Consider the following 14510-nt stretch of genomic DNA (forward strand, 5'->3'; position numbering starts at 1 on the left):
GTAGGTGAAGAATGCCAGGTGTTTTGCCCTTGCATTCAAATTAGGGATGTAATAAGGATGGCTGGGTTGGCTTAGCTAATGTCAATGAAGAGATGTATATAAGTATAATGAGATTCCCAGACTTCAGGATGTCCATTCTTATTAGGCGAATGAGGAAGAAATGCAGACGAATAAAGGTAAAATTGTGGTTAGTATGTTGGATACTCTAACTGTGGGGATACTGTGCGACAATGGTCGTTGGTGCAGTCTTTGCGTTATGTTTTTTGAAGTGTCGGATGACATTTCCCTTCAAACATATGGCCTTAAAGGGCAACGGCACAACTTTTTCAGCATTCCGCGATATACAAGGATCCAAATCTATGCAGGCTGTAGGTGAAGAATGCCAGGTGTTTTGCCCTTGCATTCAAATTAGGGATGTAATAAGGATGGCTGGGTTGGCTTAGCTAATGTCAATGAAGAGATGTATATAAGTATAATGAGATTCCCAGACTTCAGGATGTCCATTCTTATTAGGCGAATGAGGAAGAAATGCAGACGAATAAAGGTAAAATTGTGGTTAGTATGTTGGATACTCTAACTGTGGGGATACTGTGCGACAATGGTCGTTGGTGCAGTCTTTGCGTTATGTTTTTTGAAGTGTCGGATGACATTTCCCTTCAAATCGTAGTAGTACTGAGTTGGTTCTATGGAATTGTTTTAAGAAATAAAAATTAGGAAACAATTTTAACTGAAATACCACAGCACAGATGTGTTTTCGTTTGTCGTATGTTCAGCGCTGTCGCAGACAATACAACTAGTAGCACCGCGTCGTCCAAGAAAGAACGGCTCATTAAACTGGCAAAGTGTAAAAAGCTGCTGAGGCACTTCATTAGCGAGCGTTTTTTAAAAACACACAGTGGCGAATGCGATGCTTTTTGAAGTAGTTCATGGGAATTTCGTTCGAAAGCAGACTGGTTCAATTTAAAATATATTTTGAGGATTCCTGTTGTTAGGCAGAGTTTTTATTTCTAAAGCCGTGAAAGACACAGCAGGAAGCGACACACTGGACTAACAGTCATCTTTTAATTCGGATTTAGAGAAGCTCGCTTCCGCTCCGTAGTTCTTTGGGTTGTTTTATGTAACAGCTTGAACAAAAACTCCACTTTCCTATTCTCAAAGCCGTCATTTGGTCGGCATAAGCGAAATGTGATGATGTACAAGCTGTGATGCTGTTGCTTGGTCAGGGTCTTACGATGCGTTTTGTAGTTCGAGGTTTTTTTTAGGGTTCTGTGGGTTTCAACTGCATCCTGCGCTATGCCATAGCTTCGAAAAGCGAGATGTAGCTATCGCTGAGGGCGAGCGGAATATAGGTTAGGCATGACCCCTTCAGCTGCGTTTGGCTTAACAGCAAAAAGAGTTTGCCTGAGGCGTGTATAAACCGCTGCTACAAAATAATTGTGCAACGCAATGTATACCTGAGCAGCGCGTAGGCTCCACGGCTACCCAAGGGCGCCCCTTACGAGAATAAAAGGGCGTTTCGTTGTGCAGGTTACGTTCAGAGCCCTCACAACAGCCAGATATTGCGTTCACGCGCGGTCAAATCTGGTGCCCGACTGAATTTTGGCGCTGGATGAGAAATATGGTCCAAGTGAGAGGGTGGAGCAGTATAAATGAAAATAACTTACCTTCGCTTGTGGAAGTTGGCGAGATGCACCCGTTTTACCACAACGTAGCTTGAGACGAGAGCTTTGCAGCGAAGAGCACGCACAAAACCTTCTTCTTCTTCTTTTTCTTCTTCTTCTTAGTAAGCATGGCACATACCCACGCAGGGGGATTGGCCAAGGTACAGTAGATAATCCCAATGAGGTATTTGCGCGGGGAAAAATAGGCGTGATTCGTCTTTCTCTTCTTCATCTACTCGGACGGCACGTGACAAATACCGCGAGCAGACGTGAAGATGTGCTTCGATTTTATGAAAGCGGTAATTATTGCTTCAAGGCACATAAGATATGAATTGTATACGCATGAAAAGTGTGATGTAGGCCGGAGCGGACGAGTTGCCCAAGGCTGGCAAGAGCGTTTATTGAAGAGACAAAAATTTATAGGTAGGGGTCACGTGTAAAAAAATAAGCTAGTACCACACACACGGACAAGTTGAAAGGCAAGCCGCTAACGAGACCAGAAGTGAAGCACGGAATACAAAATTGAGGTTTCCTGAACGAAAATCCAAAGGAACTGAAGATGGGGCGTCCGTATTCAAGCAGCATAGCATGATGCGCTGTCTAGCGAGAGACGCCATCTTGTCAAGCGTTTCTGAGTTATTGATAAAAAATGGTGTTGCTTCATGGAAATGTCCAAGTCCACACCTCTTCTCATCTTCCGCAGCACGCTTCATGGGGACCGTATTCTTTCAATTTTGAAACTTGGGCAACGCGATCGAAGTCAAATTTTTCAATGATTATGACTTCGAAAGGTTGTTCAGCAGTATTTTCTTGTAGATTCATTGTAAAACATTTTATTCGTCGGAAATAGGTTGGTGCTAAGAGGTTGAGCTAAGTGGTCGAGAGTACATAGCCCTCGGCGACTTTGTCGGCCCTCTCTGCCGCCAGAACTTGGGTTCTAGAGTCAGAGCTAGCCAGCAAGGCCTCCCACCACTGACACAAGGTGCACACTAGATGTACCGGTGGGAAGTGTCTGCGCAGGTTGTGTTTGAATCTCATAGAGGAAGTCGAATGTCTGGAAGCACTATACCTGTGTCTTCGTCCAAAGATGCCTCATCTAGGACTCCCTTCTCTCCTTCATGCAGGCCCGGGAAAAGGAACAAGATGCGTCCGATTGCACCGCACGATGCTGTTTCCAGTGCCAGCAGTGCGGGACCGAGGCTCGCCTGCGAACGCCTGCACGTTCCCTTTCCGCTTGAGGTACGTAAACCAGTCATCATCTCCTTCCAGAAGATTGGAAGTTGACGCACTCCATGTCGTTTATCGCATGCTCGGTGGTGCGTTTCGCGGTATTTTTCTTTAAAACAACAGAGTTTAGTTACCTCAGACAAACAGGAAACAAGTATTCCGGGAGTGAAGGAAACTGTTCTTAGCCGCGCCCAGATACGTTGTACAGAAGTGCTGTGGCCATTTTTCAGTAGAGTTGACCTGCACGATAGGAGGGCCAAGTACTGGTCTTGCAACTTTTTAAGTGAAGACTTCACAGCTTTTACAGCAGTTTCGGGGAATCCGTTGCTTTGATGCCAGTGCGGGCTCGAGGTGATATGCGTGAACCCGTATTCTTAAGCAAATTTGTTGAGGAAGAGAAGTGCGGACAGCTGTCGGACACCGCCACCTTTGGAATCCCGGGGCGGGCGAAAAATGATTTACAATGACTGATCACTGCACCAGAAGTTATCTTCTATAAACGAGCAAGTTATGGTTACCTTGAGTACTAATCAGTTAGGATCAGCCGCAAGTGGCTAGTGACGAAAAACACGTCCACTGCAACGCGCTGGCATGGTTTCGATCGATATTCGGTGCTTCAAAGGGGGGTTCTTGGTTGCTGGACGCTTCGATGCATCCATGGTCGTGACGTCTTTGGCCAGTGAAGGCCACCAAACGGACCCTTTAGCGCGGGCTTGTGTCCTCGTGATACCGAAGTAGCTTTCGTGGAAAAGTTTTTTCTTGCAAGCGAGGGGCACAAACACACAGGCTGCATGGAGTAATAGATTATCCTCTACGGTGAGTTGTTGACGGCACGCGTAGAAGGGTTTCACGTAGGGATAGGAGTTTCGCCTGGAGTGCCCCAGCATTTCGTGCAGATTTTTTGGGGATATACGCATACCGGATCTAACTGCATGCTGCGCTTCTTCCAACCACTCAAGGTAGTGCTGCTTGATGCGAAGAGCTGTGCTCACGTAGCACACGAAAGCTTCAACGTCGCTCTCTAGCGCCGTGTCGCCAGTTTGCTGAAGAGGCGCTCTGCAAAGCGTGTCGGCGGCCGGGAGGTCCTCCCCAGTGACGTCAGCACCTCGTACTGATTCCTCATTATTCTCACCTTAAGGCTCCGTAGCCGCGGTGTAAAATCGTCCACACTATGACCAGCGGCTTGTGGTCTGTCTCGAGTGTGAACCTTTCCACGATCAGGTAGTCAATGACCTTTCCGCAAGCCCAAACTAAGGCAAGAGCCTATTGCTCTCTTTGTGCGTAGCGCTCTTCCGTGTCGGAGAGGACTGGAGGCATAGGCGATGACAACGAACTTGCCACCAGTCTGTTTCTGTCGAATCACCGCTTGTAGCCTGAATGAAGAAGCATCTGCGCTGACCGTTGCCTCTTTCGCAAGACGTACACCCTTGGCACTGGGCGAGAGGAAAGTAGCTGTTTTCACTTGTCAAGCGCTTGCTGTTAAGAAAAATTTGAAATAAATTCCTGCTTTTTTGATTGCAAGCAAGTTAGCAGTCGAATCACGTCAGCAAACTGTGAACAAAGCGGGTAACATAGGTCGCCATTCCTAGCACTCTTTGCTGCTCGCTCTTATTGTTCAGACTGTCAATATTTAATATGGCCTCAACCTTCTTGTCGTCGGGATTGATTTCATATTAGTCTAGCTTGTGATCCAAGAATGCCAGCTGGTCGACTTGAAACAGGTATTTGTCCTCGTTTTAAGTCCCGCCAGCCTCAGTTAATCGCCAGAGAAGAATGCAAAGAGTCCCGTGCTCAGCTTCGTCTGAGCTGCAGATGAAGCCATCGTTCACAAGGCATGCAATTTTGTTGACACCGTGAAGAAAAATGGCTCTGGCTTAGTTCGGCTAAACCCGGTTATGCTATGCGTGGTTATGCTGTGTTGCTAAGCCAGGTTAGATTTAACCTCTTCGTCCGTCGCTGAAGCCGAAGTCGTGGCGGAGGCAGCAGCAGCAGCGGCTGCCTCCAAATCTCTTCGCTGCCGCCTTTCGGCATCCTTCAACTGCCGCTGAGCCAGTCGACAGTTCCGTTCTTCGTCGGTCTCCGCCGCTAGCTTGGCACGTTTAGCTTCCCTACCTCTAGCTAAATACTTGACATGACTGGCAACGTCAGCCGGATGATCAGACCCAGTCCGTCGTCTACGAGACCGTCTCGTAGACGACCTCCACAATTATATAACAGCTACCGGCAGATTCTATTGCTAATTGTTTCAAAAATTTTTGAATTAAAAAGAGCGTTTGGAGATTTTCATATATTTAATTCTTTAATTCTCAGATAGTCTCTCCCGATATTTTGTTTCTTACTTTTCTTTTCAATTACTCTGAAATTTCACCCAAGGCACAATCATTAGCTTGAAACCAGTCTACCCTATTCTATGGGCTCTCCCCACTGAACCCTGGCCAATACACCGTCGTGGGTATGTGCCATGTCACCAAGGCAACAACAACAACAAGGTGGCTGCACATCGCTCTTCAGAAAAACCTCGCCATCCACGTAAACACGTGCCCTATTTGAAGAGAAGAGGGTCCTAGCCTTCTGAAGAAGCTTCATCCGTCCTTTCACCGTCCGAGGCCTCCTGGGAACCTTGCATGATTGCAACTGAGCTGGGCACTGACGCTAGGCTTAGTGCATCCGCTACCGCGCTGCCTCCGCTACCGTGCCAGCGTCTCTCGTGACAGCACCTGCCACGCAGTCGACATCTGATCCGCGGCGCCAGATCCAGCTTTGTACTCCCAGTTCATCGGCAGATGCACCCCTCCTGCCTTTCCGAAATGTCGAACTGCTCGTAAGTGATCTGCCCCCCGCGCCAATGGCCATCCATTCTACTCTTCCGGATTGGCCTCAATCCGCACGGCATGATGAATCGAGCATTCCAATGGACTCGTTGGCACCTCTATCTGTGCAAAAGTGCCCTCGTGCATCTCACAAGCGTCCTTCAAACGACAATCAACCGATTCAATCTTCGGCAAGTGATGGCCTTCAAAGCAAGCGCTCTTGTATTACGATCGAGAACTCGGTTGAGCCTACACCCTGATCATCATCTTACAAAGTGACCATACATTCTCTGGCCAACCAAAAGCCTCACGGATATACCAATCAAGATTCTACAGGCTAACTTGGACGCGTACCTCGGAACCAAAGGTTTTCGGGATTCACAGCCAGGACAAAGTCCAACGCCATTGCTGTGTGGCTGCCGATTCTGACTTCCGTAAAACGTCGGCAAGCAGGAGTAATTCACTAACAAGCGAAATCTCAGTGCCAGAGCTGAAGGATCCGGCTTGCAGCGCTTCGTCGTCTACAACGTCGACATCACTGAGGATCAAACTGCACGCCAGCGTGAGCTGTACTGTCCCACGACCGTGTCATCCAAGCCCGACTTGTCACCTTGCAAGGCCCTCTGACACTACCAGCCCGTCTGTACTATTATGGCTGTATTTTACGGCCTCGGCCATATAAACCGAGTTTGGTATATTGCTATAACTGCTTCCGTACTGGACATATGCGCAAATCCTGCCCCTTCACTGCTGCCGGTGAAAGTACATCGGAAGGGAAAGTGGCTTATCGATGCGGCCTCTGTAAATCCGACGACTACGAGATAACATCTCCAAGCTGTCCGACAAAACAAAAGGCAACACAAGATGCTCATATTCGAATGACTAAGCATTCGCCAATACATGACTGTACATCTTCATTGCAGACATCCAATCTGTTCGCAGCTCTCTAGTGGGATGACGACGACTGGCCGGGGCTTCCTGAGCACACCTCGCATGATCCTTCAGCTCAGCAGTCTTCTAACGATACTGTGCGAAAAGAACGCCTACGAAAACAGCCAACAAAACAGCGCAGGACGATATGGCTGCAATCGACGAACAAATCGCACGTCTTTTAGCGAAGGTTACCAAGCTCCGGTAACACCGTGAACTGCTCGCTCGACGTAGACGGGCAGCGGAATCATCCGCCAGATCTATCAATGGCGCAGTAACATCGCCTTCCTGCCGCCCACCAGTCTCATTTCCTTCCGCATCTTCCCTGATTACCGCAATGCCACTGGACAACTCTGCGACTACTTTGCTCCGGTTTATGTTCAACCAGTTGGCCAACCTGACGTCAGTGATACTACAGAGCTTGGGCTAGTAACTGGAAATGGCAAGTTCCAGTCGTGCTGGTGTGCTGCACTGGAACTGCAGAGGCATTTCCACGCAGGCAGGAGAGCTCAAGACCCGACTACGAATTCACAAGCTCTAGGTAAGGGCCATGTTGCTTCAGGAAACAAACGCCTTGCCATCGATTCCAGGCTTCAGTGCCTACACGTCTCCTTCAATGATTGACTGTCGTGTACAATCTGCTGCTCCCCCGGGAAAGGCGGCGGTGTATGTGGACTCACGTTTTCCCCATGTACGCCTTGCCCTCGAAAACTGATGCACGTCAAAGCAAGAGGTAGTGGAAGTGGCTGCAAAACTTAAGAAGGGTACCGTTGTGGTCGTTTCATTTTACGTTAGAACAGTCGGTGCCGCTTCCTCCCGTATTAATCTTGAATGGTTACTAAGTGTCCGTCGGCAGTACCCCGGGTATCCGATTTTAGTCGGAGGCGACTTTAACGCCCCTCACCAGGATCGGGGGTACTCCACTTCGAGCCGTCGTGGCAGGCGTGTGCGGGACGCCTTAACGGATGCCCAGTTTGTGCTGCTCAACGATTCTGCGACAGAAACAAGGCCAGTGCGTCAAACTCGCAGTGCTTCCTATGCTCCAGACTTGACGTGGTGGTCGGGTCCGGGTGTTTCCACCTGGCACATGAAGCCAGACTGCTGGGGAAGTGATCATCACCCTATCATCATCGGTCTTCGTACCTCACATATCCGACCTTTATGCTACAAATGTCATGTGATCAACTGGGACAGTTTTCGCTCCTGTCTGGACAGTCTCTCATCACATTCTTCGCCATACCTTGTTGAGCGCATACAAACAGCGCTCAACAGTGCTACAACTAACACCTGGACTGATGTTGGTCGACCGGCACCAGATCTCGGATTTCTTAACTTGGGGGCAGCACGCCGTCTAGCCGAGCTGGCTGCTACGCGAGACCCTACTTCGGCGCCGGCAGAGACGCGATTGCCCTATCTTACTGCTAAGGCACGCAAATATGAACGCGGCCTCTCACGACGGCAGTGGCATGCATGGTGCGAAAAACTTTCTCCAAAATTCTCGAATTTCGCTCTGTGGCGAACGTTCCGTACAATAGAACACGGTCGCCGTTCTACTTACGCAGCAGCAACCGCATGCTTCGCGGCTAACTTGTCGTCAGATGATTTCGCCAAAGAAGCAGCGCGAAAGTTTTCTCCAAAATACGATGCCGTACATTCTTCAGCCACTAGTTTAAATATGGCAGGTATCCCAGCGCATGTATATCAAGTACCGTCTGATGTCGACGCAGATGGAATTGCGTGTCCTTTCTCTATGACTGAGTTGCTGGCTGCGATAGATGATGCGAAACGGAAAACAGCGCCCGGCCCGGACAATATTCAGTACGAGGTGTACAAGAACCTGAGTAGCACTGCACTCCTTGAACTACTTGACACCATAAATAAAGTATGGTTGGATGGCGTAGTGCCCGAGAGCTGGAAATCCGCTGTCGTGATTCCTATCCCGAAACCAGGAAAGCCTCCGACGGTCTTCGCAAACCTACGACCTATCTCCTTAACTCCTAAGCTGTGCAATCTGGCGGAGAAAATGCTAGCCACACGATTGCCATGGTGGCTAGAGCAGCACGATTTTTATCACCCAGCACAAATCGCCTTTCGTCCATATATTGGTACAGAGGACGGATTGGCTGTCTTGGCATCTGCAGTTTTGTCATTTACCCGCAGTCGCAATGTGCGTACCGTTTTAGCAATGGACGTTGAAGAGGCTTATGACAACATCAGTCATGCAGCCATCCTGAGCTCCATTGACATGCTTCATCTCCCTCTGAGAGTGCGTAGTTTTGTCGAATCATTTTTGGAAGGCAGAAAATTTGCAATACGCCTCAGCGGCAAAGCGGTCGGATCATTTGTCCCTTTCTGAGGCTTGCCCCAGGGATCAGTATTATCGCGCACGTTATTTAATATTGCTTTCATCCGGCTGGCTTGGTGCTTACATGGCATTCGTGACAAAATTTCTGCAGTACGCTGATCACATAACGCTGCGGAGTACTCACCAAGATCTGCGTAGTCAGGAGGCTGCCATTCAATCTGCCTTGGATATTGCCTCTAATTACGCATCAGCCATCACTTTTCAACTTTCCGTGCATAAAAAACATACACGTTAGTCGCCAACCGCTGGGGACGCCGTAAACTTGCTGCAAGTCCAATCCGTTTTTGTCTATAAGGCACCCCCACTACAGGAAAGTCCTAGTGTGAAAATCCTTGGCTTAACGATTCACCAATCAGGATCAGCGACTGCATGGCTTTCTCAGGCAAAAAGGCAAGCTATTCAGGCTTTGTGTTTGATCAGAAGAATTGCTTCTAAAACTGATGGCGCAGGCTCGTTCGTTGCACGGCAATTGGTGAGGGCAGTTCTGCAGCCACGTATTGTTTATCAGGCCAAGTTTAAACATCTTACAAGAGCCCAATGGGATATTCTTGAAGCCGTGAACCGAAAGGCTATTAGGACCATTACGTGCCTTCCACGCATCACACCGGTCATAGCTTTACAAGAGAATGCGCAGCTCAATACCATTGATGAGCTGGTGCAGCAGCTCCGTGAAGCGCGCAGCCTTAAGGCCAGTCTATCGCACTCCACGCATGCACTGAGGACTTATGCAAAGTCACACTCTATTCTTCAGCCGCCAACGCTTGTTCTTCCCCCATGGAAGTTTGTACAGCTCAGCGAAAACAAGCCAAGAGATAATCGCCGGCCAACATCTCCTAATTCGGCATCGTTGCTTCGCCAGAAATCTGAAGAACAAGATGCTTGCCTGCCTGAATGATCCATTGTTGTCTACGTCGACGCAAGCATCTAAGCCTGCGAAGCAACAACAGCAATCTACTGCCCGTGCAGACCTGCCCTGAGTCAAACCTCTTGGTTTCAGCTTACGGAACCCCCTTCGTCCTTTTGTGCTGAGCTCGTTGCAGTTCAAGAAGCACTCGGCTCCGTGGCCGCCACAACTATGCTCCCTTCGGCCCGCGTTGTCATCTGCATTGACGCCCTTCAAGTAGTCCGGTTGCTACGACGTGTAAGCGCTGTCAAACGATATGTCAGGACATCCACCTGCTCGCGGCAAGCATACCGCAGCCAGTGCGTATTGAGTCGGTCCCACGGGATCCGCTGACCTCTCAAAGCCAGGCATATTTGGCGACCCGCCTCGCGACTCCAGGTTCATCATTGCCTCGGCTCCCTCATTTGGATAACTTTGCCCTCCTTTCATCAAGAAAGGAACTCCTCAGGCGCCGCACACAACTCTCATCCGTCCGTGTGCGGTAACCCTCCCCCACGGTCTTACCCGTGCAGAGGAGGTTGCGCTTAGGAGTATCCGGGTCGGGGTTGCCCCTCACACCTGCCGTCATTCGGAAGTGGCCTCAGTACCGAGATTCCTTTCCTAGGCCTGGGTGTCCGAGGTGCAAACGCGAGGACATTGAAGCCGACATTCACCATTTACTGTGGGACTGCTCTGCTCTCAAGCCTTCCGAGATCCGACACCTGGAGGTAGCGGGTCTTTCACCAAGCAACCCTGTTTCATATATTGCCTGGACGCAGGGACCATACCATCGCTCTCTACAAGACTTCATAAAATCAGCTAGCCTTTTTTCATTAATTTAATCACTACTACATCTTTCATTATACCTTCGCTTATCATTGAGGCCCCGAGGCAATAAATCTCTGTGAAAAAGAACCGTACGGCTGCTTCCGCTTTCCGATGGTGGTGGTAGAACAACTTTTAGTGAGCAGTCCTTAGCAGGAAGACAGTGAGAGTGGGGACAGGGATAAAAGTGGTTGCAGGAGACAGATGGGCCCTCGCAGTCGCGCTGGGTGGTGAGTAGTCCGTGGGCCCTGGTGATCACTGTGGCCCGGTCACCATCCGGAGCTGGGTCTCCGGCTGTGAGCTGTGTAGCACTGCCTCCCATCTCTCTTGGTCTCAAAAAAGTGAGAGTTGGACTATCAGGGCAAGCTCTAACTATGCGAGGTAGACTCCGCCTTAGGGAGTTTACTGGCAGATCACAGAGCCCCCATCCCCTCCTCCCCGGTAAATGAACAAACATACGAAAAGCTTCGCAAAAGTATCTATTTCAATCCATCGCCAAACGACTTGCTTGGCCTCATTGTTTTTGGGAACGGGAGTAAACCACTCGGGACCCGGCCGCATTTCTGGTCTTTGGAAGTGGCGCCTATGGTTGGTAGGCTCCATCGCAAATACATCGTTCAAATACTTAATTGGGCTCATTTTCGCGGACGATTTCAATTTAAAGGGTTTCGTAACTTTCATTTCCAGTTTTATCAGCTACGTAGCGAACTTGCGAAGAAACATAGGCATGTTGCCAGTCAACCTTAGTTGACCACCGGCCTGTGTATGGTGCTGTTAGGGCACAGCTGTCCTTGCGCCATAAAAACCCACAATCATTTAATTTTAGTGGTCCTTTTATGTAAGGGGGACGAATAAGGCGCCAGCATACCACGGAAACACGTTGGAGCTCTCAGCATCATAGTGCATGCCTTGGGGAACACCGCGCCGCCTCTTCTATAGCCGAGCTCATGGGCTGTAAATCAGTACCTTTCCAGTAATACAAGATTTCACTTCGAACAAGACAGCGAGGAGCAAATTCTTGTCCGCACTTTGAGAAAGTGGCCCGCAGATCTAACGGAACCCACCGCACAATTTACCAAAACAACTGGATACACTGGAAACAATGATGCTTTGGTTTAGCTCTCAATGTTGACAGCTGTGGCTGAGTATCACACGAAATCCTTCCACGTTTGATATCAGTGTGCTCAGGAAGGTTGTCGAAGAGACGCAAAAAGGGACCGCAGTCTTGTCGCAGTGTGTCAAGCGCCTTAACTGCAATTGCTGGACATCCAAGACCAAGCGGATCCGTGGTTCTACAAACACAGTCCTTTCGTGGAAAGTTGAACGTTGGAGCATTATACACATCCAAACAATGTTCAGGCCGTACACGTTGGCACGCTGAATGTCCACAGGCAGCACTTCTAAATGACTTCGATGACACATGCGCACATTCCTTCATCACTTTCGATGGAACAATAATAAAAAAAAAACGAATTCTTTGAAGCCGAGGCGCACAGCGTTTATCACTCCGTGTATCAACGAAGCGTCCGCAGGCTATAGTTTCCGTCAGCCTGTGTGTAATGATAGTGTCTTGTGAAGTGAGAAGTTGTGGCCGTAATGATAATCAGAGACACATTTTAGTAATCGGTTCTATGCACTCAAACTAATTCACTCAATTAGCTTTAACTTTGCGGTATTGTGGGAACGTTTAAATACTGCAGCGTCATGAAAACGGGAACGCGGAAATTTTTGTAACCATTAACATCTTAGAAATACCTTTATCGTGGCTTTTAAATCAGTCGCACGAAGAAATATTACGACGAAGCTTATGGTTTCATCAGTTAATTTACACCCGCTAATATGTATCACAGAGGAAAAAAAAATGACCACAACGTTTCATAGAAAGCATTACATAAAAAATAGATGTGCAGTTTTGCAGGTAGCCTATCTTCCTCCTTGCATTTCCTCGTATTAAACCAGTCCGTAACAGTATCGAGAAGATTAGGGTTACGCCCAATTATGTGACCCCGCACGGCATATTTGTCGAACATAAACGCGAGGAGAGAGACAGCCCGTTTCATGTCCTCGTTTTCGTATGCCGTAACAGCTGAACTTCAGCCAACGCTAAGCACAGCATCCCCAGCAACATTAAACCGATGTCTGTTCTCAAAGGGGGACATGACGTCACGCTTGTTAACGCTGGGCTGTTGTGCAGAGAACTATAGGAGGCGCCCCACAGTCAACGATTAAAGAGGAAAACAGCGCGGTGAAATTTAAGACACATGTAGTCGTCTTAACGCGAAAAAGAAAATCAACAGAAACAAAGCGTATGATGGACGGAACATGCTCTGCACGCACACCAGAAAAATCACACATCACATAAGTCGCCGGCGGCGGAGTAGTTGCTTTTGCCCGGGCACTTGTACAGCTCGCCGAACTCCCTCATATTGTACAGGGGCAGCAGGCACATCTCGTTGGGCGTGATGGGGTTCGGCGTGCTGGTGCCGCTGCACCAGAGGAGGCAGTAGCGTATGAAGAAGACCTCCTGGATGTGGGGCCAGTTCTCCTTGATGGCCCGGCCACTCGCTACCTGGCTAAGGAAAATGGCCTCCAAGGCGGCGTAGGCCAGCCGAACGCCCGAAGAGAGCGCCAGCATCGCGTTTCGCTGACTTTGGGAGCTCCCGGCGACCTGCGTGATATTTTTTCGCAATAATTGTCTCGTGATCTTTATTGAACTAATCTATAAGAGCCGCACGTCTGAAATATTAGAGTCCACATGATATACACTGTATATCTTTTCTGTGTCGTTTTTCGCTTCCTTTCTGTATTGTTTCCAATTGATTTCCGCGCGAAGTTTATGACGCAATACACAGTCTGCATGTATATCAACTTTTTACGTATGCGCTGGCTGCATAGCTCGTAGAATATATATGATTTTTTCTGGGTGTTGAACAGGCACCAAAAAAAAACAAACCCGAAACCGGAATGCAATCTTGAGTTTTGACCGGAGCCATAACCAAACAGAATCCATTTCTTTCGTTATCTTGGAAATGCATGGTAATCACAACGATTCAGAGGAACCCTTCCCAACCGGTTCAGGACACGGGGCATCTTTAGTTTTTGTTGCAACATGCATACATTCTTTCTAGACAAAATGAATGAGAAGCCTTACAGCCCAGGTAAAGCATTTGAAAGCTCAACGACATAACAAAAATGTGAGGACACTGGCGTCTCGCAAACAAACTTAATTGGCGCTTTCATAATGCTCATTCGGCAATCTTGAAACATTTATGCGAGAGCGATGCAAAACTTTGAGCTTATAAGCGTCCCCATTGTCACCTATTTGTAAAAAGATAAATTGTTGTACTGGGCTAACTAAAATGCAGCGAGTGAGAATACTTTCTTTTCAGTGGGTCATGTATCACAATTAAGCACGGAAAGCGTCCTTCAGGTAGCAATAAACGTAGGAAAAAAAAAGCCGAAGCTTGCTCTATGCCCACACCACTCGACGACTATAGATGAGAGTCGATGCAGGGTCGCAGCCTTCAGTTTACCAATATTTTAATCCAACTGCCCCGCCCCCCAGCCTAGCATTTACAGAGCGCAAACACATTTCCAGCAAATTACCCATTTTCTTTATTGAAGTTTCCGTAGAACTTATGAAGATAGGCGGCCATACAATGTTCGAAGAGAACACATATGTCCGCACTAAAACGCCATGTCCGCACTGAATCACTACCGTGGAACTTCGGCAGAAGCGGCAGTGACAGTCATTTCGCTTGTCCGGTAATCTCTGCTCGGTCAAGTGTGTACAAGAACGACTGGCTGCA

The sequence above is a fragment of the Amblyomma americanum genome, chromosome 4 (assembly GCF_052857255.1).
Source record: "Amblyomma americanum isolate KBUSLIRL-KWMA chromosome 4, ASM5285725v1, whole genome shotgun sequence".
NCBI classification, from domain to species: Eukaryota; Metazoa; Arthropoda; class Arachnida; order Ixodida; family Ixodidae; genus Amblyomma; species Amblyomma americanum.